This window comes from Epinephelus fuscoguttatus, linkage group LG21 (assembly GCF_011397635.1).
Source record: "Epinephelus fuscoguttatus linkage group LG21, E.fuscoguttatus.final_Chr_v1".
Taxonomy (NCBI): Eukaryota; Metazoa; Chordata; class Actinopteri; order Perciformes; family Serranidae; genus Epinephelus; species Epinephelus fuscoguttatus.
Window position 1 is genome coordinate 38984087 of NC_064772.1, and position 27891 is coordinate 39011977.

Consider the following 27891-nt stretch of genomic DNA (forward strand, 5'->3'; position numbering starts at 1 on the left):
TCGACGTTACAGATCAGAAGCACAGAGAGTCGTTGGCTAGAGATGATACCCCGTCTCATGGCGGTCACTTCCTGTCGACGTTACGGATCAGAAGCACAGAGAGTCGTTGACTAGAGATGATACGCCGTCTCATGGCGGTCACTTCCTGTCAGCGTTACAGATCAGAAGCACAGAGAGTCGTTGACTAGAGATGATACGCCGTCTCATGGCGGTCACTTCCTGTGAACCGCTGTAACATCGTTAGAAGTGCACGTAATTATTTCTTGTTGTTAAATTATATTTTGTAAATTTTATTTATCATTTAAGATGTTTGTTGAGTGTTTGTGAATTTTATCTCTGAGTTATTTTTAATGTTTCCTGTGGAAATGAACTTCATGCACATGGCCTCTTCTGTCCCTCCTGGGTTTCCCTAGCTCCTTCTCTCTGCCCCTCACAGTGCTGAGGGTTCCTCTGTAAACTGAGCGCTTTATGTTGTTCAACGTTTGCAGCCGTGTTTTGTTGTGACTGCTGATATGAGTTTTGTAGAGTTTGTTTTATTGACTTTTTGCCACCATTTGTGTTGCAGCGAGGCGCCTTGTGTCACGTGATCAGCAGAGCGCTGTGCTTTTAATGTCTGATTTCTGGTGTAAAATGTTGTTATTCTGTGTGTTTGTTTCTGTGTTGGTCAGCTGGTTTATGTTAACGCTCGTCTCTGGGTGTCGGCGCAGAACGTGTCACACTGTACTCGATGCTCGTCTCACAGATATAATTAAAGCGAGCTAATAGCTGCCGCCTTTGGTGAAGATAAAATTCAGGTTAACCGCAGCGCGTCTGTGCTGTTGACTGTCCGGGTGCTGCTGTGACCTCGTGGTTTAGTTCCGCTTCTTTCGTTCCGTCAGCATCACGTTATAAATAAACATTTACATAATCGATAATGGACAGTCATGACTCGATGCCAAGTTGTCACTGACAACAGGAAGTCTTGTGACAGAGGTCGTTTGATTTGTGTGACGTTGACACGGTGTGCTGTGCGAATGACATACAGCGACATGTTAGTGTGTTCTGTACTGTCGCAGAGAGGACGCAGGAAGTGGTACAAAATTTACAAAACATTATCTCCAGCACTCAAAACAGGAAGCAACATCTGAGTTTTCTGAGGGAGGGTCGTCACTGCTGACACCTTTGATTTGTACTGAATGTCTTCAAACACAGAATCAAACACAGCGAGCGGGTCCACTCCCTTTAATATCTGATCAGGAGTGAATATCAGCGTTAATATTAAACACCTGCCCACAGCTCTGAGACAGGGACCGGTCCCTCCGTCTGTCCGTCCCTCCGTCTGTCCTTCTGTCCGTGTGTGTGTGTCTGTGTGTCTGTGTGTGTGTGTCTGTGTGTCCGTGTTTGTGTGTCCGTGTCTGTGTCTGTGTATCCGTGTTTGTGTGTCTGTGTGTGTGTGTGTGTGTGTCTGTGTGTCCGTGTCTGTGTGTCTGTGTGTCTGTGTCTGTGTGTCTGTGTCTGTGTGTCTGTGTGTCCGTGTCTGTGTGTCTGTGTGTGTGTGTGTCTGTGTGTCTGTGTGTGTGTGTGTCTGTGTGTCTGTGTGTCTGTGTCTGTGTCTGTGTGTCCGTGTCTGTGTGTGTGTGTGTTTTCAGTGCCGATGGTGGAACCAAAGAAAGGAAGGAAGGATAAATATTTTATTAAGATTTTAACGCTTTCTTTTTATCATAATCATTATGATAATTATCTGAAAAGTGCTGCCAGATAACAGATAACACACACACACACACACACACACACACACACAGAGTAAAGCCTACAGGGACTTCAGGCCCAGAAGCTGCTATTTAACCTATATTACTACAGTAAATATTCATACGCAGCTAATATCTGTGTGTGTGTGTGTGTGTGTGTGTGTGTGTGTGTGTGTGTGTGTGTGTGAATGTGAGTGTGTGTGTGTGTGTGTGTGTTTAAATATTCATGTTTTTTTTTCTGGATTCAGCTGCTCAGAGTTTGAAGCAGGTGTTCTCTGAATCACAGCGAAATAAACATGACAAGAACCGACCAATCAGCAAGCAGCTGAGTCCAGACCTCTGATGGTCTCCAACTTTAACTGGTTTCAGTCCAGGTGGTCCAGTTAAACCAGTTAAACCAGTCGGTCCAGTTAAACCAGTTGGTCCTGTTAAACCAGTTGGCCCGGTTAAACCAGTCACTCCAGTTAAACCAGTTGGTCCTGTTAAACCAGTTGGCCCAGTTAAACCAGTCGGTCCAGTTAAACCAGTTAAACCAGGTAAACCAGTTGGCCCAGTTAAACCAGCCGGTCCAGTTAAACCAGTCGGTCCAAGAGAAACCCACGATGTCCGAGGATGAGTCCCACAGTGCTGTGTCGTCCTCCTCTGATGAGCCCTTATCCTCTGTTGACTCGCTGAGCGATGTAAACTCATCTGCTAAGCTAGCTAACGACTAGCGGGCTAAAGTCCACGCTCGTTATAGGCTGCTTAAGTAGCTAGCTAGATGCTTAAGGACTAAAACGTCCACATGGTTCCCTCTGCACTTTGTACGCTCCGTGTTCACAGTCACTTCTGTTTGGTCCTTTCTCCTGCGAACTGTTAGCTACTAATGTTGTTCCCTTTTCTTCTTCTTCGCCCCTGTGATAGGCTGACCGCTTAACGAGCTAATTACCGCCCATTCAACTGGAACTCCACTGAGTGAAATCTGTTTTACAATTTATCAAACAAAGTAAAACTAAAGGCTGTGAATCATTATTTTCCTCTGAGCTTCACAAATGTTAAAGTTCTTTATAAATCAGACGTTGACACTGTACGACACAACGCAAACACAAATACATGGTCTTAAACCAGCGTGACATCAGGACACCAACATACATGAAAATACATATGAAAATAAAGATAAACCAGGTACAAGCACACAGATACAGGGGTTTAAAGTTGATATACGGATACATCCATATCATTGTGTATCGGCATATCAGATATTGGCAAACCATCCAGTACTGTGCATCCCTAGATTTGGTATTGTGTCTAACTTCAGTGGATCAGAATAGATGAGGTCTGGAAGTTTTGAACATTCGGACGGACCCTGATGAGGACCATCGGTCCACTGATGGACCCTGATGAGGACCGTCGGTCCACTGACGGACCCTGATGAGGACCGTCGGTCCACTAGGAACACTCTCAGTCGAGGGGGGTGACTCTTCAGAACCTTTAATTTCATGTTTTAAGGACAAAAATATTTTAGATTTCTTCTGGTCTTGTTTCTATTTTCACTTTATTCCTAATTCAGCTGATGGCCTCCTGGTTTTAACTTTGTTACTCTGAACTTTGTCACCGAGCCGATGGTTTGATTTTCTGTCCAATCTGACTGTCATCCGGCAGGCGCTGCATTCACTGCTGTCTGTAAACACCAGCGCTGCTGGCAGGCGGCGAGTGACTCCACGCGGCGGTCCAGCTGAGCGTGCTCAGTGTGCATCGACCTCTTGCTTTCTGAGACGTCTTTGTGCTGAGGACGAGTTTTTGGGTCACTGTGTGTGTGTGTGTGTGTGTGTGTGTGTGTGTGTGTGTCCTCGGGCTGCTCCAGACTCTTAATATGCCACCAGACTCTGATTAATGATTGGCTGTATGTGTGTCAGAGCGTAACCGCGGGAAACCAAGAACCACCTCTGGGATTGGTCGAGGTTAAGAGAGGTTAAAGACACACAGAGACGGAGACGGACGGGTTACATCACTTCCTCCTGAGGATACTCTGAGAGCTGAGAAACTTTTTAGTGACAGAAACTAGAACTATCGAACTTGATGACTGATTGATTGAAACATATTTAAGTGGAAATGTTAATTTAACGTGGTTTCGAAAACCTTCAATATGAAAACTAAACAAAGAACACTTTGCCACCGGTGAAGGACGTGCTGCTGTGCCGTTGGAGGCCAGTTGGCCCTGTCCTGTCCTGCACACAGCATCTGTGTTGGCAGTCCAATCCAGTTTTTCATCCAGCAGCTCCCAGGTATCTGTAGATCTGTATCAGCTCCACACGGACACCATTGATGCTCACAGGCTCCAGGTGAGGCCTGGGCCTCCTGAAGTCCACCACCATCTCCTTAGTCTTGGTGGTATTGAGGTGGAGATGGTTGGAATCGCACCATGCAACAAAGTGCTGAATCAGTTTCCTGCACTCCTCCTGTCCACTACTGATACAGGCCACAATGGCCGTGTCGTCCGCAAACTTTTGCACGTGGCAATTCTCCGAGTTGTATTGGAAGTCCAGGGTGAACAGGACCGGAGAGAGCACAGACCCCTGCGGCGCTCCTGTGCTGCTGACCACCGTGTCAGACCTGCAGTCCAGTTCGACATACTGAGGTCTGCCTGTCAGGTAGTCAGTGATCCATGCCACCAGGTGTGAGCCTACTCCCATATCAGTCAGTTTGTGCCTGAGCAGCTGAGGCTGGACAGTGTTGAAGGCGCTGGAGAAGTCCAGAAATGTAAGTTACCAAAACTAACTGACCAATGTCTGTGAGTGTTTATGTCATGATTTGATCAAAAAAGAGTCTGGACACAATTTGTGTTTGATGATTATCATTTTAACGGTAACAAGGTTTCAGGCTCTTTAATAATGAAGAGATGTACAAACACTGACCCAGAATCAGAGAGAGACAGGTAGAGACAGAGGGTGGTGGAGGACGGGGTGTCTGAGTGTCCCCCAGGCCTCGCTCGCAGCAGATTAGCATTAGTGGTCGACCGCCGTGAGCGAGCTGCAGGCGACAGAGGGGAGTGCTCCTAATGCTGTGTGTGTGTGTGTGTGTGTGTGTGTGTGTGTGTTCTTCTGTCTCTGTGAGGACCAGACTGAGTTTTACACCAACACAGTGAGGACATTTGTGTGAAGTGAGGACATTTGTGTGAAGTGAGGACGTCTTTGTAGGGCTGGTCGGTATATCAGTATGTTACAATATACCAATATATTTTCAAGCAAGATATAGATTGAGACAATACCGTTCATATTGATATAGGGTCAAGTTGCGCCACATAACGCACACCAGTGTGCATCTCTCCTCTCACACTCTCCACACAGCTCCGCCCCCTCACTCACTCACAGGTTCTCCATCAACACTCAGAGACACAGGGCTGCTCCTCTGTTTAATGTCTGTTCATTAGTCGACAGTGCAACATCGGCCTATATGTTGCACAAGCTACGCTACATCAACATCAGTCTGTGAGATGAACGAAGTTACCGCAGTAGCACACATATAATGCTGTCTGCCTTTGCCTCTGGAACTTTTAGCCGCGTCCGGTTACGCACTGATTTGTTGTTGTGTTTTGTGTGTAACGTGCTTCGGTTATCAGTTTAGATGCCCAGTGCCACGCCGAGCTGCGCACCTACTCCTTCTCCGGAATAAATCCAAAAGCTGGGCCGCCCACCGTCAAGCAGGTAGCAGTGGCGTCTAGTTGACCGCAGCGAACCCCGCTTCTCCCCCTCAAACAAGCCATGTGTTGTGAGACTCTCCTCACCTCTGTCTGCAGGAGACCAGAGAGAAATGTTTTTAAAAGTCTCTCTGTGTTCAGCTGTCAGTACGTCTGTAGCTTCTAACTGAATCTCCGTATTAGAAGTTGTGTGAAGTTGCTGCTCGAAAAACTCCGTATTTCCTTATTTTGCTGCTTCACAATACAAGTTTTTATATGTGAGGACATTTGTGTAAAGTGAGGACATCCTTGTAATGTGAGGACATTTGTGTGAAGTGAGGACATTTGTGTAACATGAGGACATTTGTGTAATGTGAGGACGTCTTTGATTTGCGTAAAGTGAGGACCATTCTCATCTCAACTCACCTTATCTCAACTCACCTCACCTCACCTTATCTCAACTCAACTCAACTCAACTCACCTCACCTTATCTCATCTCATCTCATCTCATCTCACCTCACCTTGTCTCATCTCATCTCATTTCACCTCACCTTATCTCATGTCATCTCACCTCACTTCATCTCATCTCACCTCACCTCACCTCACCTTACCTTATCTCACCTCATCTCACCTCACCTCACCTTATCTCATGTCATCTCACCTCACTTCATCTCATCTCATCTCACCTCACCTCACCTCACCTCACCTTACCTTATCTCACCTCATCTCACCTCATCTCACCTCACCTCATCTCACCTCATCTCACCTCACCTTATCTCATCTCATCTCACCTCACCTCATCTCATCTCATCTCACCTCACCTTATCTCAACTCAACTCACCTCACCTTATCTCATCTCATCTCATCTCACCTCACCTTGTCTCATCTCATCTCATTTCACCTCACCTTATCTCATGTCATCTCACCTCACTTCATCTCATCTCACCTCACCTCACCTCACCTTACCTTATCTCACCTCATCTCACCTCACCTCACCTTATCTCATGTCATCTCACCTCACTTCATCTCATCTCATCTCACCTCACCTCACCTTACCTTATCTCACCTCATCTCACCTCATCTCACCTCACCTCATCTCACCTCATCTCACCTCACCTCACCTCACCTCATCTCACCTCACCTCATCTCATCTCATCTCACCTCATCTCATTTCACCTCACCGTATCTCACCTCATCTTACGTAACCTCACCTTATCTCACCTCACCTCATCTCACCTCACCTCACCTTATCTCACCTCATCTAAACTCAACTTATCTCACCTCACCTCACCTCATCTCATGTCACCTCACCTTATCTCATCTCATGTCACGTCACCTCACCTCATCTCATATCACCTTACCTCACCTTATCTCATCTCACCTCATCTCACCTGTCTTGACCTCATGTTATTTTATTTCACCTCATCTCATTTCATCTCTGCAGCCACCAGTTGCTGCCAGATTCTGAGTTTTGTTCATCTCTCTGCTGCCCTGAAGCCAAGCTGCCTCACACCTGCTGCTTGTGTGTTACTCTGTGTGTGTGTGTGTGTGTGTGTGTGTGTGTGTGTGTGTGTTACTCTGTGTGTGTGTATGTGTGTGTGTGTGTGTAGTATTGTATGTGAGTCCTGTGGGAGAAGACCTTTTCAGCCTCTGCCAGGCTGAATGATCTCCCCCTCTGTCTCTGCTGGAGGTTAGAGATGACCTTCTGTATGCTGGGGTGAGGAGGGGTGAGGGAGGGGGGATGTCAGAGGGTGAGATGGAGACTCGGGTGTACTCTTCATCAGCTGGAGGTGTCATCCCTGACATTTACACAGCTCAGTGTGTTGGTGTGTCGTCCAGTGGTTGTTGGATTAATCGTGTGCTGATTTGTTTGGACTCGTCTCCTTTCTCTCTTTCTGTTTCAGTTTGTTAACGTCAGAGCGCTTTTTGTGTTTTATGAGTCTGAATGTGACCAGAAGTAACTCTCTCTGTCCAAAGGGTCCAAACATTCTCTTATCAAATTCATCTGTGTTTTTTTAATGTTATTTTTTGCACATTGTTCGGACCTGGTGTTCAACACATCAGTCGATCAACCAGTCAGTTAATTAACCCTAACAACAGAGATCCAGGCGGCCGCAGGAGATGATGTGTGATCTGACAGAACCTTACGTGGTGTGCTAATTTGAGATCCTTGTTTTTATAATCCTGTATATGTCTATTTAAAATAAGAATGGCCAGAACATTTGTTCTTTCTGCAGCAGGAAGTTCAGGCTTCTGTTTTCCTCGTCATTACCTTATTCTCTTGTTATGATGTTGTTATATACGGTACAAAACGGCATGAATACCCACGAAGGCGGCAGAGTAAAAAATGACAAATCTATCAACACCTTTTCACTCTGCTCATAAAAATGATTGTATCTCAAAAACGAACTGATGAAAAAACAGGTTCAATGTACCAGGCACAGTAGGACTGTTTCGACTACAGAGATCAAAGGATTAATTTCTTAAACATGATTTTATCAAGTCAGATCTCTCCGAACAACATTTCATTAAACACATTAAACACATGATACAAATTTACGCCCCACAGATGACGTTACATCTTGAACATAGTTGTGCCCTTGACGTACAGTTACATCCTGAACGTACAGTTACGTCCTGAACGTACAGTTACATCCTGAACGTACAGTTACATCCTGAACGTACAGTTACATCCTGAACGTACAGTTACGTCCTGTATGTGCAGTTACGTCCTGAACGTACAGTTACGTCCTGAATATACAGTTACATCCTGAACGTACAGTTACATCCTGAATGTACAGTTACGTCCTGTATGTACAGTTACGTCCTGTATGTACAGTTACGTCCTGTATGTGCAGTTACGTCCTGAACGTACAGTTACGTCCTGAATGTACAGTTACATCCTGAACCTACAGTTACATCCTGAATGTACAGTTACGTCCTGAACGTACAGTTACGTCCTGAACGTACAGTTACGTCCTGTATGTGCAGTTATGTCCTGAACGTACAGTTACGTCCTGTATGTGCAGTTACGTCCTGAATGTACAGTTACATCCTGAACCTACAGTTACATCCTGAATGTACAGTTACGTCCTGAACGTACAGTTACGTCCTGAACGTACAGTTACGTCCTGTATGTACAGTTACGTCCTGTATGTGCAGTTATGTCCTGAACGTACAGTTACGTCCTGTATGTGCAGTTATGTCCTGAATGTACAGTTACGTCCTGTATGTACAGTTATGTCCTGAACGTACAGTTACGTCCTGTATGTACAGTTACGTCCTGAACGTACAGTTACGTCCTGTATGTACAGTTACGTCCTGTATGTACAGTTACGTCCTGTATGTACAGTTATGTCCTGAACGTACAGTTACGTCCTGTATGTACAGTTACGTCCTGTATGTACAGTTATGTCCTGAACGTACAGTTACGTCCTGTATGTACAGTTACGTCCTGAACGTACAGTTATGTCCTGAACGTACAGTTACGTCCTGTATGTACAGTTACGTCCTGAACGTACAGTTACGTCCTGTATGTGCAGTTATGTCCTGAACGTACAGTTACGTCCTGTATGTGCAGTTATGTCCTGAATGTACAGTTACGTCCTGTATGTACAGTTACGTCCTGTATGTGCAGTTACGTCCTGAATGTACAGTTACGTCCTGTATGTACAGTTATGTCCTGAACGTACAGTTACGTCCTGTATGTGCAGTTACGTCCTGAACGTACAGTTACGTCCTGAATGTACAGTTACATCCTGAACATACAGTTACATCCTGTATGTACAGTTACATCCTGTATGTGCAGTTACGTCCTGAACGTACAGTTACGTCCTGTATGTACAGTTACGTCCTGTATGTGCAGGTACATCCTGAATGTACAGTTACATCCTGAACGTACAGTTACATCCTGTATGTACAGTTACGTCCTGTATGTGCAGTTACGTCCTGAACGTACAGTTACATCCTGAACATACAGTTACATCCTGAACGTACAGTTACGTCCTGTATGTACAGTTACGTCCTGTATGTGCAGTTACGTCCTGAACGTACAGTTACATCCTGAATGTACAGTTACGTCCTGAATGTACAGTTACATCCTGAACGTACAGTTACATCCTGAATGTACAGTTACATCCTGAACGTACAGTTACATCCTGAACGTACAGTTACGTCCTGTATGTACAGTTACGTCCTGTATGTGCAGTTACGTCCTGAACGTACAGTTACATCCTGAATGTACAGTTACGTCCTGAATGTACAGTTACATCCTGAACGTACAGTTACATCCTGAATGTACAGTTACATCCTGAACGTACAGTTACATCCTGAACGTACAGTTACGTCCTGTATGTACAGTTACATCCTGAATGTGCAGTTACGTCCTGAACGTACAGTTACGTCCTGTATGTACAGTTACATCCTGAATGTGCAGTTACATCCTGAACGTACAGTTACGTCCTGTATGTACAGTTACGTCCTGTATGTGCAGTTACGTCCTGAACGTACAGTTACATCCTGAATGTACAGTTACGTCCTGAATGTACAGTTACATCCTGAACGTACAGTTACATCCTGAACGTACAGTTACGTCCTTTATGTACAGTTACATCCTGAACGTACAGTTACATGCTGATGTGTCCTGGTGTATTGTTTTTCATAGTAAAACCTACTTGCATTTTGTGAGAACAGCCTGTTCTGGAGATGAATCTGTTCATCTTTTGGACAAAACAACACACCTGAAGACGTCAACTTTTTTGGTGTTTTTGTATTAAATTATTGTTAATCATGGGCAGGAAGTGATGCTGGGAGCTCTTGTTTTGGAGATAAGGACTCGCTGAGTCAGATGTTGAAAGAAGTGGAATAAGATTTAGTGAGCTTTAGGAAAAGTGGACACCTGAGAACCAGACAATCTGCTGCTGTATTGATCACTGCAGCACACACACTCACACACACAGATTTATGATGAGTCAGCAGGACAGAAAAAGTCCTCTAAATGTCTCTCTCTGTTTTACTGCTTCACTTTCTCTTTGTGCTCACTCGTCTTCTTCTTTGTCTCCTTATTATCATCCTTCTTCTTCTTCTGTGAGCAGAGACAGCTTGGTCGTCTGATCAGCAGTCTCATCACGCTTTTGGTCAAATTAATCTTTTGACAACTGTTTGTGTTTTATTTCTTTTGATCATACAAGCATTAATATTCACCTCTCTGTGGCATCCAACACATTTTTAGAACAAAGTACCCAGCATGCCTCGGTGCAGTCCCACAATCCCCCTGTGATACTGATGTCAGTGTCAGACAGATTAAGAGCCACACATCTTTTCTTCCTTTTGATTTCCTGGTTTCTTATCTGGAGCACGCAGAGTTTAATCTGACATGATTCTAGTTTATGATTCGTCCTAATCTCTCTCCTTAGAAACCCTGTGTGTGTTTATAGATGCCCATCTGTTGACTCTGGATCATTTTCATTTTTTAATTAAGATTCACTCTCCTTTACAAACCTGTCTGTCTGTCTGTCTGTCTGTGTGGTAACTATGGTAACGGTCATCTTGTACTGGTCGGATGTCAGTAGGGCTGGGCGATAAATCAAAAACAATAATTATCTACTCCTTCATGGCAGATAACAAATGTTTGTTATAATTAAATCTCCTATACACCTCAAGCCACCCACCGTTAAACAGAAGAAGAATAGCTCAGCTACCAACATAATACATACAGTGATGTTGCAACGTTGGAGCAGGGCTTTGAGTTTGAACGATGCTGCGCTTTAGCCAATCACAATGGAGGGGGTGGGGCCAAGACGTGCAGGTGTCCCCAGGAAATGTGTACTTACAGAAACAGCAAGCTCCGCGTCCATGGCTACCGGTCCACCAAAAACGCTGTCTCGTCAACATGAAGAAAATATTTTTTCCAGCGGATGTCTTAGTTACAACATGATTGAGCTAACTGGAGTAGTTTCATGTCGTATCCGACAACAGGAGGCTTTTAACAGATGACGTCCTGATGTTAGCTTTGCTGCTGCTGTTAGCTGTCCCTGTCAGCTGCAGCAACTGATGCTTTCTAGACATCGTGATTTCCCAAAACTGAATAAATACCACACATAGCAACACAAAACTGCTTTGCTAGCTCAATCATGTTGTAACTAAGATATCCACTGGAAAAGATATTTTTTTCACGGACCGTTTAATGAATTATTACCTATTACAGACACTGCTAACGTTAACAGCTAACGGTTAGCCCAGCTAATCTACGATAACCATGTTATTAATTACAAAACGTGCACACAGAAATAGTAACGTTTGTTCAATCATTGTGTTTACAGACTTTACAAACATCAGATTAGTCTAAACGGTGATATAGTGACGTGGAAAATGGGATATATACATACATATATATGTATATATATATATATATATATATATATACAGTACAGGCCAAAAGTTTGGACACACCTTCTCATTCAATGCGTTTTCTTTATTTTCATGACTATTTACATTGTAGATTCTCACTGAAGGCATCAAAACTATGAATGAACACATGTGGAGTTATGTACTTAACAAAAAAAGGTGAAATAACTGAAAACATGTTTTATATTCTAGTTTCTTCAAAATAGCCACCCTTTGCTCTGATTACTGCTTTGCACACTCTTGGCATTCTCTCCATGAGCTTCAAGAGGTAGTCACCTGAAATGGTTTTCCAACAGTCTTGAAGGAGTTCCCAGAGGTGTTTAGCACTTGTTGGCCCCTTTGCCTTCACTCTGCGGTCCAGCTCACCCCAAACCATCTCGATTGGGTTCAGGTCCGGTGACTGTGGAGGCCAGGTCATCTGCCGCAGCACTCCATCACTCTCCTTCTTGGTCAAATAGCCCTTACACAGCCTGGAGGTGTGTTTGGGGTCATTGTCCTGTTGAAAAATAAATGATCGTCCAACTAAACGCAAACCGGATGGGATGGCATGTCGCTGCAGGATGCTGTGGTAGCCATGCTGGTTCAGTGTGCCTTCAATTTTGAATAAATCCCCAACAGTGTCACCAGCAAAACACCCCCACACCATCACACCTCCTCCTCCATGCTTCACAGTGGGAACCAGGCATGTGGAATCCATCCGTTCACCTTTTCTGCGTCTCACAAAGACACGGCGGTTGGAACCAAAGATCTCAAATTTGGACTCATCAGACCAAAGCACAGATTTCCACTGGTCTAATGTCCATTCCTTGTGTTTCTTGGCCCAAACAAATCTCTTCTGCTTGTTGCCTCTCCTTAGCAGTGGTTTCCTAGCAGCTATTTGACCATGAAGGCCTGATTCGCGCAGTCTCCTCTTAACAGTTGTTGTAGAGATGGGTCTGCTGCTAGAACTCTGTGTGGCATTCATCTGGTCTCTGATCTGAGCTGCTGTTAACTTGCGATTTCTGAGGCTGGTGACTCAGATGAACTTATCCTCAGAAGCAGAGGTGACTCTTGGTCGTCCTTTCCTGGGTCGGTCCTCATGTGTGCCAGTTTCGTTGTAGCGCTTGATGGTTTTTGCGACTCCACTTGGGGACACATTTAAAGTTTTTGCAATTTTCCGGACTGACTGACCTTCATTTCTTAAAGTAATGATGGCCACTGGTTTTTCTTTAGTTAGCTGATTGGTTCTTGGCATAATATGAATTTTAACAGTTGTCCAATAGGGCTGTCGGCTGTGTATTAACCTGACTTCTGCCCAACACAACTGATGGTCCCAACCCCATTGATAAAGCAAGAAATTCCACTAATTAACCCTGATAAGGCACACCTGTGAAGTGGAAACCATTTCAGGTGACTACCTCTTGAAGCTCATGGAGAGAATGCCAAGAGTGTGCAAAGCAGTAATCAGAGCAAAGGGTGGCTATTTTGAAGAAACTAGAATATAAAACATGTTTTCAGTTATTTCACCTTTTTTTGTTAAGTACATAACTCCACGTGTTCATTCATAGTTTTGATGCCTTCAGTGAGAATCTACAATGTAAATAGTCATGAAAATAAAGAAAACGCATTGAATGAGAAGGTGTGTCCAAACTTTTGGCCTGTACTGTATATATGTATGTATATATACACACACACACACACACACACACACACATATATATATATGAAACTACTATATATGTGTGTGTATATATATATATATACATATATATATATATATACATATATACATATATATATATATATATATATATATATGTATATATATATATATATACGTATATGTATATATAGCTAAACTCTGCCGGTTTTCTACCCGGAAGTATTTGTAAACAACAAGGCGATTCCCTGGGAGCACCGCCGGAAGTGAAGGGGTTGAGCGATCCTCGAGGCCCCTGCACTTCCATTAGTCGAAAAACTAGTGTGTGTTGTGAAAGCGCTCATTAATGTAGTTCCATCATCACAGACTTGTGTGTGTCGACTTTGTGTGTGTTTTTATAAACTATGATCATCTGGTCACATCTCTGTTTCCGTCTCACACCGGGATGTTTATTACACCCTCAGTAATATCTGCTGCCTTACATACAACACAATGCTCCAGGGTTCCTCTCCATCGGCTGCCTTCACTGTTGATAGGCTATCACTCCTGACATGTAACCAATCAGATGTGCTGTGGGCTGTGTGCATCAGATCCAAAGCAGCACATTTTCCCACGCATTTATTTTATCAGATTTTAAAGAGCAATATAAAGAAGAAGAAGAAGTATGTGGTGGTTGGTGTTGATAATGTGGCGGGGCGACATCAGTAAATCAGTGGTAGCCATGGCAACAGTTACAGTTTCACAGTGGTACCGTAGTAGAGGCTGAAATCAGTGAGGTCAAATAGAAAACAGTTGAGGACCTAAAACAGCATCCTGTGGGACGCCACAGGAGAATCTGGCAGAGCAGGAGAACTGTGATGTTTCTGTTAAGGTTCAACATCAGAACCCGAGTGATTTTAAATATGTAAGAACAAGGAGTTTGTCCAGAAACACACATTTTAAATCCACAGTTTGGTTCCTTTTTTAATTTATTTTGACTGAAAGAACGTTCTGAAAAAAGTATTTTCTGGAGTATTTCCAGTTTTATTAAGGGCTTCTTTCCAGCAGTGATGTACTAAATATTAAACAGTGAGAGACCTGCAGTGGACTTTGGGATACTGAGTACCACATTACAGACTGTTTCCCTCACATGTGGACAGCAGGGAGGTTCGTGGAAGGAATGGCGGCCATGTTGACTGACAGATTTGATGTGGTTCACTGTGGACTGAGGCGGGGCCTGAAACTGGACGTAAAGACAGGGTGACAGCTGGTGTCCTTTGGGTGATGAGTTGACAGTGTGGCTGATGAGGACGGACAGCGGACACACGGAGACACTCACACCTCCGCTGGCTATCCACACACACACATTAACACGGCCTGCAGCTGCTGCTGGTTTCACTTCTCAGCTTTAAACAGTACGAACCATCAGCTGCTGCTCTGCTCCCTCTGTCTGTGTGTTCTTCTTCAGGTGTGAGGGGAACACTTCCTGCTTCTGTTCCTGGTAGGTCTGTTCTTCAGGAGCGCCACACTGTTGTTTGTGTGCACAGTAAAAAGTTTTTTAATTATTTTCTTTTGAAAGTAAAAAGTCAGTGTTGTCAGTGCTGGAAGAAAAAAAACAGATCTACTGTAAATAAAAGAAACAAACCAGTGTGTCAGATCTAAATCCTGAAACGGTTCTGCACCTTTTGCTCCAGTGTTCGGGTTTAACGACATTTCCATGGAAACAGGTACATAGACAAAAAAAACAAGCAAACATAATGCTGAACTGAAGATAACGTGTTGGAGAAATTCTGTCATAAAGTGCAGGACATTCATTTTGACCAGATTTTCTTATGAATAAAATAAAGTTGACAACATGGATCCAGAACAGTCTGGTATCTTAATAATCAGTAAATTCTGTGTCATATCTGCAAAGATTCGCACTCTTCAGACTCCTCCTCTCCACGTCGTCCCCAAATTAATCTGAGAGCTGTTCCATCTTTAGTACATGAACATACATGTTCTCACACTGAAGTTCTGCTTCCAGCAGTCAGAATCTCTGTCATCGAGTCTTTCGAGCCCGAGCGCCGACCGCAGGCACGCCAAGGCCCTCTTGAATTTTTCTCCGAACAGAAGTTTTTTTTAAGATTTACAGGCTCGAAAACTCACGAAACTTTGCACACACATGTAAACTGGTGAATATTAACATCTGATACGAGCCTGATTAACAGGTGGCCCCCTACAAAATTCCAGCAACGGCGCCCCCAAAGCTGCTTCTATTTACATGCCCTTAACCCAACAGGAAGTCAGCCATTTGGAGTAAATGTGTACTTTTTGTGTATTTTTTGGGCAGTTTCCAGAGGTTCCCATCAGTTGTTTCTGACTGTTGTGTGTGTGTGTGAGCGTCGTTGTTCAGCCGTCTGAGATGTTTTCATGTCGCTGCAGACATGTTGTGTCCTGCAGGTTTCCTCCTCCTCCTCCTCCTCTTCCTCCTCCTTGTCCTTGCCAGGAGGAGTTCCAGCCCAGAGGGAGGAGGAGGAGGGGGGAGAGACTTGGGGGTGAGGTGTGTGTGTGTGTGTGTGTGTGGGGGGGGGGGTTAATCTGAGTGTGTATGTTACAGGGTAATTATTAGTAATTAGCATATTATTCTAATACCGTCATATAGAGACAGCCTCCAGTACAGCCTGATAACACTGATAGCACACCAACACACAGACACACACACACACACACACACACACACACACCAACCCAGAGGCGCTGGGCTGACTGCTGCATTATTCATATTTGGCCTGAGGCAAGTTAGCTCGCTGTGCTAACGCTAATGCTGTTAGCGCCCAGTTACTGTTCCTACAGATCACAGTAACACACACACACACACACACACACACGCACACACACGCACACAGTAACACACACACATGCACACAGTAACACACACACACACACACATGCACACAGTAACACACACACATGCACATACACACACACACACACACACGCACACAGTAACACACACACATGCACACACACACACACACGCACGCACACATGCACACAGTAACACACACACACACACAGTAACACACACACACACACACACACACGCACGCACACATGCACACACACACACACACACATACAGAGTAAATATATATACACTTCACATACCTTCACAAACACACATTCAAAGTTTGATACCCTTGAATGTAAAGCAGGAGTGTGTTACTGTGTGTGTGTGTGTGTGTGTGTGTGTGTGTTACTATGTGTGTGTGTGTTACTACGTGTGTGTGTGTGTGTGTGTGTGTTACTATGTTTGTGTGTGTTACTGTGTGTGTGTGTGTGTGTTACTATGTGTGTGTGTGTTACTACGTGTGTGTGTGTGTGTGTGTGTGTGTGTTACTATGTTTGTGTGTGTTACTGTGTGTGTGTGTGTTACTATGTGTGTGTTACTATGTGTGTGTGTGTTACTGTGTGTGTGTGTGTGTGTGTGTGTGTGTGTTACTATGTGTGTGTTACTGTGTGTGTGTGTGTTACTGTGTGTGTGTGTGTGTGTGTGTGTTGGGTGTGTGTGTGTTACTGTGTGTGTGTGTGTTACTGTGTGTGTGTGTGTGTGTTACTGTGTGTGTGTGTGTGTGTGTGTGTGTGTTACTGTGTGTGTGTGTGTGTGTGTGTGTGTGTGTGTGTGTGTGTGTGTTACTGTGTGTGTGTGTGTGTGTTACTGTGTGTGTGTGTGTGTGTGTGTGTGTGTTACTGTGTGTGTGTGTGTGTGTTGGGTGTGTGTGTGTTACTGTGTGTGTGTGTGTTACTGTGTGTGTGTGTGTGTGTGTGTTGGGTGTGTGTGTGTTACTGTGTGTGTGTGTGTGTTGGGTGTAGTCACTCTGTTGAACTCTGTCTCTAATCTGAGTGTCTTTTTATAGTCTGAGGTCACATTAATACAGAGAACATGATCGTCTCCTTCTACACCCCCTTCTTTCCTTCTACACCCCCTTCTTTCCTTTTTCACCTTCCTCTCTCCTTACTCTCAGATCTCACATTGATTTTATTGGTTGGAGAGGAAAGGAGGTAGAGGGAGGTAGAGAAGGAAAGAAGGGAGAGAAGGAAAGAAGGAGGGAGAGAAGCAACGAAGGAGGGAGAGAAGGAAAGAAGGAGGGAGAGAAGCAATGAAGGAGGGAAATAAGGAAAGAAGGAGGGAGAGAAGGAACGAAGGAGGGAGATAAGGAAAGAAGGAGGGAGAGAAGCAATGAAGGAGGGAGATAAGGAAAGAAGGAGGGAGAGAAGCAATGAAGGAGGTAGAGAAGGAAAGAAGGAGGGAGAGAAGGAATGAAGGAGGTGTAGGAGTAGAGGAGTATGAGAAGGAGAAAGGAGGTAAAGAAGGACAGAAGTGTGCATTAGTGCGAATGTTTAGTGTCACTCTGGAGTCCTTTTTCTCCTCTCCTTCTTTCCTTTTATGTCTCCTTTGATCTTGCTTTGTCCCCTTCCCTTCTTCCCTATCTCCTTCTTTACTTTCTCGTTTCCTTGTTTCCTTCCTGTCTGAATATCTTCCGTCACACAAACACAATCTGTTGTTTCTTTGTTTCACTGCCATCTTGTCTCATCCTCACTGTCACTGTGTGTGTCTGTGTGTGTGTCACTGTGTGTGTGTGTCACTGTGTGTGTCTGTGTGTGTGTCACTGTGTGTCTGTGTGTGTGTTTGTGTCACTGTGTGTGTCTGTGTGTGTGTGTGTCACTGTGTGTGTCTGTGTGTGTGTCACTGTGTGTGTGTGTGTGTGTTTGTGTCACTGTGTGTGTCTGTGTGTGTGTGTGTCACTGTGTGTGTGTGTCACTGTGTGTGTGTGTGTGTGTCACTGTGTGTGTGTGTGTGTGTCACTGTGTGTGTGTGTGTGTGTGTGTGTGTGTGTGTGTGTGTGTGTGTGTGTGTGTCTCACTGTGTGTGTGTGTGTGTGTGTGTGTGTGTGTGTGTGTGTCACCAGCTAAATGCCACCACTGACACCACAGGCCACTTCTGTCTGTCAGAATGTGTGTGTCCACTGTCACATCCAATCACACACACACACACACACACACACACACACACAGCCCCAGGGGCTGCTGGGAGCTTGGCGTGTCACTGCCCGTCTGTCCGCTCTCGTCCAATCACCTCAGAGGGTTCAGTTTTGCAGCTTGTTAGCATCACCACATGCTAACGGCTAACCAAGAGGCTAAACACACACGCACACACACGCACACGCACACACACACACGCACACACTGAGCTGGTGTTTGACATCAGATAATAACACTCACATTAGATCAGCCTCGTTACACACTGATAATTACTGTGTGTGTGTGTGTGTGTGTGTGTGTGTGAGATACCCTCTCTCCCTCCTTCTTTCCTTCTCTCCTCCTTCTCTCCCTCCTTCTTTCCTTCTCTCCCTCCTTCTGCCCTTCTCTCCTCCTTCTCTCCCTCCTTCTTTCCTTCTCTCCTCCTTCTCTCCCTCCTTCTTTCCTTCTCTCCCTCCTTCTGCCCTTCTCTCCTCCTTCTCTCCCTCCTTCTTTCCTTTTCTCCCTCCTTCTGTCCTTCTCTCCTCCTTCTCTCCCTTCTTCTTTCCTTCTCTCCCTCCTTCTTTCCTTCTCTCCTCCTTCTCTCCCTCCTTCTTTCCTTCTCTCCTCCTTCTCTCCTCCTTTTCTCCCTCCTTCTTTCCTTCTCTCCCTCCTTCTGTCCTTCTCTCCTCCTTCTCCCTCCTTTCCTTCTCTCCCTCCTTCTGTCCTTCTCTCCTCCTTCTCTCCCTCCTTCTTTCCTTCTCTCCTTCCCTCTGCCCTTTTCTCCCTCCTTCTGTCCTTCTTTCCCTCCTTCTTTCCTTTTCTCCCTCCTTCTGTCCTTCTCTCCTCCTTCTCTCCCTCCTTCTTTCCCTCTCTCCCTCCTTCTGTCCTTCTCTCCTCCTTCTCTCCCTCCTTCTTTCCTTCTCTCCCTCCTTCTGTCCTTCTCTCCTCCTTCTCTCCCTCCTTCTGTCCTTTGCTCCTCCTTCTCTCCCTCCTTTGCTTCTCTCCTCCTTCTCTCCTCCTTCTCTCCCTCCTCCTTTCCTTCTCTCCCTCTTTCTTTCCTTCTCTCCCTCCTTCTTTCCTTCTCTCCCTCCTTTATGTCTCCTGATTCTTCTTCATGTGATTTCTTTGTGTAGTTTTGTAGTCCAGGTCTTTTAGATCATTTTCTAGATTCCTCTCTGAAGAGTTTCTTCTTTGACAACATTGTTGTGTGTAGTTAGTTTGTGCGTGTGTGTGTGTGTGTGTGTGTGTGTGGTTTCTGAATTTTATTTTATTTTTCCATCCATTTTTTGTTTTGTTCTCTAGATTCTTTATCTAGTTTCTTTTCTGTCATCTGTCTCCATGGTAACAGTGGCTCTCAAACTGGGTTGGGTCTAGAAGCTGAATATGTTTCATCTGTATTCTTCTAGTTCCTTCTTCGTGACGTTCTTCTTGTTTTCATTCCTTTAATTTTGTTTATCTGTCGAGTTTAATCTTGATTCTTCTTCATAGTTTGATCTTCTAGATTTGTGGTTTGACCTCATGCGTCTGGTTTCTTCACGACCACTTCCTCCTCACCATGCGTCTTTGGTGACATCCTGTGTTCCCTCTTTGTGCGGTTTCTTTAGTGTCATCTTTCTAAGTTTAGCCTCTTTTATTTCTGGATTATTTATCTAGTTCTTTCTTCATTCATTCATTCATTCATTCATTCATCTTCTAACCGCTTCATCCTCTTGAGGGTCGCGGGGGGGCTGGAGCTTATCCCAGCTGACACTGGGTGAGAGGCAGGGTTCACCCTGGACACGTCACCAGACTATCACAGGGCTGACACATAGAGACAGACAACCATTCACGCTCACATTCACACCTACGGACAATTTAGAGTCACCAGTTAACCTGCATGTCTTTGGACTGTGGGAGGAAGCTGGAGTGCCTGGAGAGAACCCACGCTGACACGGGGAGAACATGTCAGAGCACCTGGAGAGAACCCACACTGACACGGGGAGAACATGCAAACTCCGCACAGAAGGGCTCCCACGCCCGGGATCGAACTGACAACCCTCTTGCTGTGAGGCGACAGTGCTAACCACCACACCACCGTGTCGCCCCTAGTTCTTTCTTTCTCTTCCTTATCTATGTTCTTTCTGTTTTCTAGATTCTCCAGTCCAAAGTTCTTTTTATTGTTCCCTTCTAGTTTCTCTTTTCTCCTGTGTTTCCCTCCATGTCTAAAGTCTTTGTCCTGTTTGTTCACTGTCTAGAGATTGTGAGTCTAGATTAGGGTGGTCATGATACCAAAATCTTTGTTTTGGTATCGTGACCAATATGAATTTCAATAGTTTTCGATACTCTTCGGTACTTTTCCTAAGGAAAAGTCCTTTTGGATGCAAACCTTTAGAACAATAAATAGTAGGGGTGTAACGGTACTAAAAAAATCATGGTTCGGTCAGTACCTCGGTACGGACGTCACGGTTTGGTAACTCAAATGTTTCACCAAGTTGGTGTTGTCTCGTGTTGTCTCCCTTTGCGAGGCAGACTTTCTCTTGTCTTTTTTCACGTGCGCCAGCTGTGGATGTTGATACAGGTGTTGTCATACACACCACTTGTGCAATCTGTGCTCCAATAGGAACAAGGAAGGCGTTTGTGTGCATAAATGAGTAAAATAAATTAACTAAATTAATGAATTGAATCAATTTCAAAGTACCGGTATTTTCCAAATACAGTATAGTACCGTTTGGAATACTCTAGTACCGCGGTACTATTTTAGTACCGGTATACCGTGCAACACTAGTCTAGATTTTCCTCCGTGTCCTTTATTCCTCATTTTGATGGCTCTCTTCTAGAATCTTTTCAGTCTGTTTTTTTTCCTTCTTATCCAGACTCGTTGTCGTCTCGCTCCTGTACTCAGTCTCTGTTTCATCAAGACTCTTCTGCTCTAAATCTGTCTTCGTGTCGGGGTCTTGTAGTTTCTGCACCAATTCCTCCCACGTTCGGACAGACGTGTGCTTTTTGCTGACTGCTGTGTCAAACATGACTCGGCTGGTTGTTGAGTCTTTGATCGGCGCAGCCTCATGTGTTTCCTGCGAGTGTGTCTGTGGCGTCATTAACATTCTCCTGGTCACTCAGCGCTGGTCGTGCTGAACAACAAGACTCTGTGTGACAGACAGAGAGTCCGTCTTTATCTTCTGACATCATCTCACATCAGGTGACATCAGCAGCCCACAAAAAATACCTTTAAAAAAAAAGAGCAAATGTTTCTTTATATGATGAACTGCAGTCATTCATTCAGTCAGTCATTCAGTCATGAGTCAGTTGATGCAGCATTAGTAGTATTTCACATGTAGTTCTCAGCTCTCTGTACTTTGTGTTGGCCGCACGAATACACACTGTGTGACGCAGCTCTTCTTTTTTTGTGGACGTCGTGGAGATGCAGTCGTCTTGTTTGAATAAACTTTATTGCTACGTTAAAGTTTTAAAGGTTTAACGGGACGTTCACACACACACACACACACACACACACACACACACACACACACACACACACACACACACACACACACACACACTGAGTGGATCTACAGAGACACAGGAAGGAGCAGGCAGGAGGACTATTACAGAGAAAACCACAGAAGAAGAGAGACGAGTGATTTTCCTAATCGGGACCAGATGGTTTCATTCAGCCTCACATACTTCAGACAGAGCTCCACCCAGGCGCCCTGCCAGCTGTGTGTGTCCGTGATTGGCTGGCTGTTCATAGATGACGGTCTAATCCGGCCCACCAGCACATCGGCTAAATGTTGTCAGATCTCTACGGACTCTAATGGACACCACTTCACCGCCGCGACTCAGAGACTTGGAGACTCAGAAAAACTTCACCTCCTCTTCAGCACTCCTCTGCTTCTCTAGTTTCTTCTTCGGCTCTCTGTGTCTCGGTTTTTCTTCCATTTCTTCACCTCTTTTCTTTTCTCTCCTGAGTTCAGAGGAAACTGAACCGACCAGGGGCGTAAATATAGACAGTGCAGGCAGTGTTGTTGCACTGGGGCCCATGGGGGGCAGGGGCCCGACTGCCACCTGGAAATACAACTGTGTTCAAATAAGAACTCACATTAAAACAAAAATGGTGCTATTTTCCATACATGCCCTAAATAAGGCAAAACAGTTTCAATCTGTAACAAATTATAAACTTATTCTACATGAACTATTTAAAAAACTGTCAAGTTAAATAAATGTAATAACTGCTGTGTAATATGTTTGTTAATGTGTCCAATATCAGGTATCTGCAAGTGGATGCAATGTAAAAGTGGCAGTAAGACACACTGCTGCTAAAATATATATGCACCTAAAGCACAAATATATATGCACCTAAAGCACACACACACACACACACCTGTGTGTGTGTGTGTGTGTGTGTGTGTGTGTGTGTGTGCTTCATAACTTGTAACTAGGGCGTAATAGGGTCCCTCCTAGGGTCCGCTATAACTGCCGTACACCACTGGAACCAACCTTCTAGTTTTAGTTCCAGTCTTTACACCTGATCTGCTCAGATGATGCGAGCACACTGAGGAACTCTACATGATGCACCCACATCTCGTCGTCACCCTGTTTAACTCCTGATTCAGTACTAGCGCTGTATTTGGGTCCCTGTTGCATATGTACTGTGGTTTTTAAGGATTGTAGCTGGAAATAATTCCTTTCAGTAGAACCTAATTTATCCTGAAGGAAACTCTTGTGCCAGAGAAGCTTCAAGAACAACCACTGGGTTGAAACAGTAGAGTTTAAATATCAGTCAAAATACTCCAAATATACAAGACACAAAGTGTTCAAGGGGCAAAAATCTAAAATCAGAGACTAATATAGAAACAAAAGAAGGAAAAGTACAAGAGTGAAGTGACACAGTCAGATAAACAGCCGTAAGCTTAATGCTAATGTTAGCTGCTGTTAGCTGCTGAACGAGCCACCTGGTCTATCTCCAAAGTCGTTGAATACTGGCATATGGTCCGTGAAATCATCAAGGTTTGGTTCAACATTCATACAGGAAGTGAAGAGCAGCCTCCCAGGTGAAGGTTCAGGGTTTGTTGGACTCCTCCAACCTGCCCCGTGTTATCAGCAGCGTGCCGTACCGCATTGACAGCTGTCTTCTGGTGTCAGGTGGCCGACACTGAAATCAGTGATGGCCTGAACACGCTGTCAGACACAGGTCAGGTCATGAGTTTTGTTTTCCATATGTTAAGTAAAACTTCAAAACTTCAACGTATTGTTCAGTTTGTCGAACCGCACACTTCAGTATGACTGTGTGTAATGTTACACCTCTAGTACGTGTGTGTGTGTGTGTGTGTGTGAGTGAGTGTGTGTAATGTTACACCCCTAGTACATATATGTGTGTTTGTGTGTGTGTGTGTGTGAGAGTAAGTGAGTGTGTGTGTGTGTGTATGTGTGTGTTGAGATGAGTGCAGCAGGCAGTGAGGGGTTAATAACAGAGCTCTAACTTTTAGGACTTGTAGTTATTGATCAGGCAGCTGGAGAATAAAGAGGGCAGACGATCAATAGCTGCACATTATGATTAATTACTGCTGCACACACACACACACACACACACACACACACAACCCTCACACTGTGTGTGTTTGTCTCATTTCCTGTGGAGGTGGAGACAGCCCAACAACAATCTGCCTCTCTCTGGTTTTTATCTGTAAGGGGTGTCAGTACAACCAGTTAGAACAGATGTCAGTAGTAACAGTGGTCCTGTCAGTAGTAACTGTAGTCCTGTCAGTAGTAACAGTGGTCCTGTCAGTAGTAACAGTGGTCGTGTCAGTAGTAACAGTAGTCCTGTCAGTAGTAACAGTGGTCGTGTCAGTATTAACAGTAGTCCTGTCAGTAGTAACAGTGGTCGTGTCAGTAGTAACAGTGGTCGTGTCAGTAGTAACAGTGGTCCTGTCAGTAGTAACAGTGGTCCTGTCAGTAGTAACTGTAGTCCTGTCAGCAGTAACTGTAGTCCTGTCAGTAGTAACTGTAGTCCTGTCAGTCGTAACTGTAGTCCTGTCAGTAGTAACAGTGGTCGTGTCAGTAGTAACAGTAGTCCTGTCAGTAGTAACAGTGGTCGTGTCAGTAGTAACTGTAGTCCTGTCAGTAGTAACAGTGGTCCTGTCAGTAGTAACTGTAGTCCTGTCAGCAGTAACTGTAGTCCTGTCAGTAGTAACTGTAGTCCTGTCAGTCGTAACTGTAGTCCTGTCAGTAGTAACTGTAGTCCTGTCACTAGTAACTGTAGTCCTGTCAGTAGTAACAGTGGTCCTGTCAGTAGTAACAGTGGTCGTGTCAGTAGTAACAGTGGTCCTGTCAGTAGTAACTGTAGTCCTGTCAGTAGTAACAGTGGTCGTGTCAGTAGTAAAAGTGGTCCTGTCAGTAGTAACAGTGGTCCTGTCAGTAGTAACAGTAGTCCTGTCAGTAGTAACAGTGGTCCTGTCAGTAGTAACTGTAGTCCTGTCAGTAGTAACAGTAGTCCTGTCAGTGGTAACTGTAGTCCTGTCAGTAGTAACTGTAGTCCTGTCAGTAGTAGCAGTGGTCCTGTCAGTAGTAACAGTGGTCCTGTCAGTAGTAACTGTAGTCCTGTCAGTAGTAACAGTGGTCCTGTCAGTAGTAACAGTGGTCCTGTCAGTAGTAACTGTAGTCCTGTCAGTAGTAACAGTGGTCCTGTCAGTAGTAACTGTAGTCCTGTCAGTAGTAGCAGTGGTTCTGTCAGTAGTAACAGTGGTCCTGTCAGTAGTAACAGTGGTCCTGTCAGTATTAACAGTGGTCCTGTCAGTAGTAACAGTAGTCCTGTCAGTGGTAACTGTAGTCCTGTCAGTAGTAACAGTGGTCCTGTCAGTAGTAACTGTAGTCCTGTCAGTAGTAGCAGTGGTCGTGTCAGTAGTAACAGTGGTCCTGTCAGTAGTAACAGTGGTCGTGTCAGTATTAACAGTAGTCCTGTCAGTAGTAACAGTGGTCCTGTCAGTATTAACAGTAGTCCTGTCAGTAGTAACAGTGGTCGTGTCAGTAGTAACTGTAGTCCTGTCAGTAGTAACAGTGGTCCTGTCAGTAGTAACTGTAGTCCTGTCAGTCGTAACTGTAGTCCTGTCACTAGTAACTGTAGTCCTGTCAGTAGTAACAGTGGTCCTGTCAGTAGTAACTGTAGTCCTGTCAGTAGTAACTATAGTCCTGTCAGTCGTAACTGTAGTCCTGTCAGTAGTAACAGTGGTCCTGTCAGTAGTAACTATAGTTCTTTCAGTAGTAACAGTAGTCCTGTTAGTAGTAACAGTGGTCCTGTTAGTAGTAACAGTAGTCCTGTCAGTAGTAACAGTAGTCCTGTTAGTCGTAACAGTAGTCCTGTCAGTCGTAACTGTAGTCCTGTCAGTAGTAACAGTAGTCCTGTCAGTAGTAACAGTAGTCCTGTTAGTCGTAACAGTAGTCCTGTCAGTCGTAACTGTAGTCCTGTCAGTAGTAACTGTAGTCCTGTCAGTAGTAACAGTAGTCCTGTCAGTAGTAACAGTAGTCCTGTCAGTAGTAACTGTAGTCCTGTCAGTAGTAACAGTAGTCCTGTCAGTCGTAACAGTAGTCCTGTCAGTCGTAACAGTAGTCCTGTCAGTAGTAACAGTGGTCCTGTCAGTAGTAACAGTGGTCCTGTTAGTAGTAACAGTAGTCCTGTCAGTCGTAACAGTAGTCCTGTCAGTAGTAACAGTGGTCCTGTCAGTCGTAACGGTAGTCCTGTCAGTAGTAACAGTAGTCCTGTCAGTAGTAACAGTAGTCCTGTTAGTAGTAACAGTGGTCCTGTTAGTCGTAACAGTAGTCCTGTCAGTCGTAACTGTAGTCCTGTCAGTCGTAACTGTAGTCCTGTCAGTAGTAACAGTGGTCCTGTCAGTAGTAACTGTAGTCCTGTCAGTAGTAACAGTGGTCCTGTCAGTAGTAACAGTGGTCCTGTTAGTAGTAACAGTAGTCCTGTCAGTCGTAACTGTAGTCCTGTCAGTAGTAACAATGGTCCTGTTAGTAGTAACAGTAGTCCTGTCAGTCGTAACTGTAGTCCTGTCAGTAGTAACTGTAGTCCTGTCAGTAGTAACAGTGGTCCTGTTAGTAGTAACAGTAGTCCTGTCAGTCGTAACAGTAGTCCTGTCAGTAGTAACAGTGGTCCTGTCAGTCGTAACAATGGTCCTGTCAGTAGTAACTGTGGTCCTGTCAGTAGTAACAGTGGTTCTGTCAGTAGTAACAGTGGTCCTGCCAGTAGTAACAATGGTCCTGTCAGTAGTAACTGTGGTCCTGTCAGTAGTAACAGTGGTTCTGTCAGTAGTAACAATGGTCCTGTCAGTAGTAACAGTAGTCCTGTCAGTCGTAACTGTAGTCCTGTCAGTAGTAACAGTGGTCCTGTCAGTAGTAACAGTAGTCCTGTCAGTAGTAACAGTGGTCCTGCCAGTAGTAACAATGGTCCTGTCAGTAGTAACTGTGGTCCTGTCAGTAGTAACAGTGGTTCTGTCAGTAGTAACAATGGTCCTGTCAGTAGTAACAGTAGTCCTGTCAGTCGTAACTGTAGTCCTGTCAGTAGTAACAGTGGTTCTGTCAGTAGTAACAGTGGTCCTGTCAGTAGTAACTGTAGTCCTGTCAGTAGTAAGTGTAGTCCTGTCAATAGTAACAGTGGTCCTGTCAGTCGTAACTGTAGTCCTGTCAGTAGTAACAGTAGTCCTGTCAGTCGTAACTGTAGTCCTGTCAATAGTAACAGTGGTCCTGTCAGTAGTAACTGTAGTCCTGTCAGTAGTAAGTGTAGTCCTGTCAATAATAACAGTGGTCCTGTCAGTCGTAACTGTAGTCCTGTCAGTAGTAAGTGTAGTCCTGTCAGTAGTAACAGTAGTCCTGTCAGTCGTAACTGTAGTCCTGTCAGTAGTAACTGTGGTCCACAGTCAGTGTGGGGACATTGTGAGGCTGAGATTGTTTTTCTGTGTGTTCAGTTTGTTATATAGATGCAAATTCATAGAAGCAGATTAAACAGATTGTGTCTCGTATCTGTTGATGTGTTAACACTGTCCTGCGGGAGCGTGTGTGTGTGTTTGAGTGTGTGTGCGTGTCCGTGTGTGTGTGTTTAATGTGCCTTCTGTTACAAAGAAAGAAAATGAGCCTTCCAGCTATTTAATGTGAGCGCTTTGAGATGACAGCTGCACACACACACACACACACACACACACACACAGAGTCATCACACTGAAGAGGCGTCGATGTCATCAAATATATTCACACACACACATTCAGCCTCAGTGTGTGTGTGTGTGAATGGATGGATTTAAAGTCTCTGAGAAAGGAGGAGGCTTTATATCAGTGTGTGTGTGTGTGTGTGTGTGTGTGTGTGTCTCAGGCTGCTGTCAGCCCTAGAGTGGTCTCCTCTGGTCTGAATCAGGGACTCATGTTGTTCCAAAGTTGTGTAATTGCCTAGAGTTGGTTGGTGTTCTCACGGCAGCATTTACAAGAGGACCAGATCAAATGCCTTGTGTGAGAAA

The 27891-nt window shown here is 44.6% G+C and overlaps 1 protein-coding gene across 9 annotated transcripts in view; it reads left to right on the top strand.

Annotated features, from left to right (window-relative positions):
• LOC125881953 (receptor-type tyrosine-protein phosphatase mu-like) overlaps positions 1–27891 on the top strand; it is a 202425-nt gene that overhangs the window by 16281 nt on the left and 158253 nt on the right. The gene's annotated exons all lie outside the window — the stretch shown is intronic.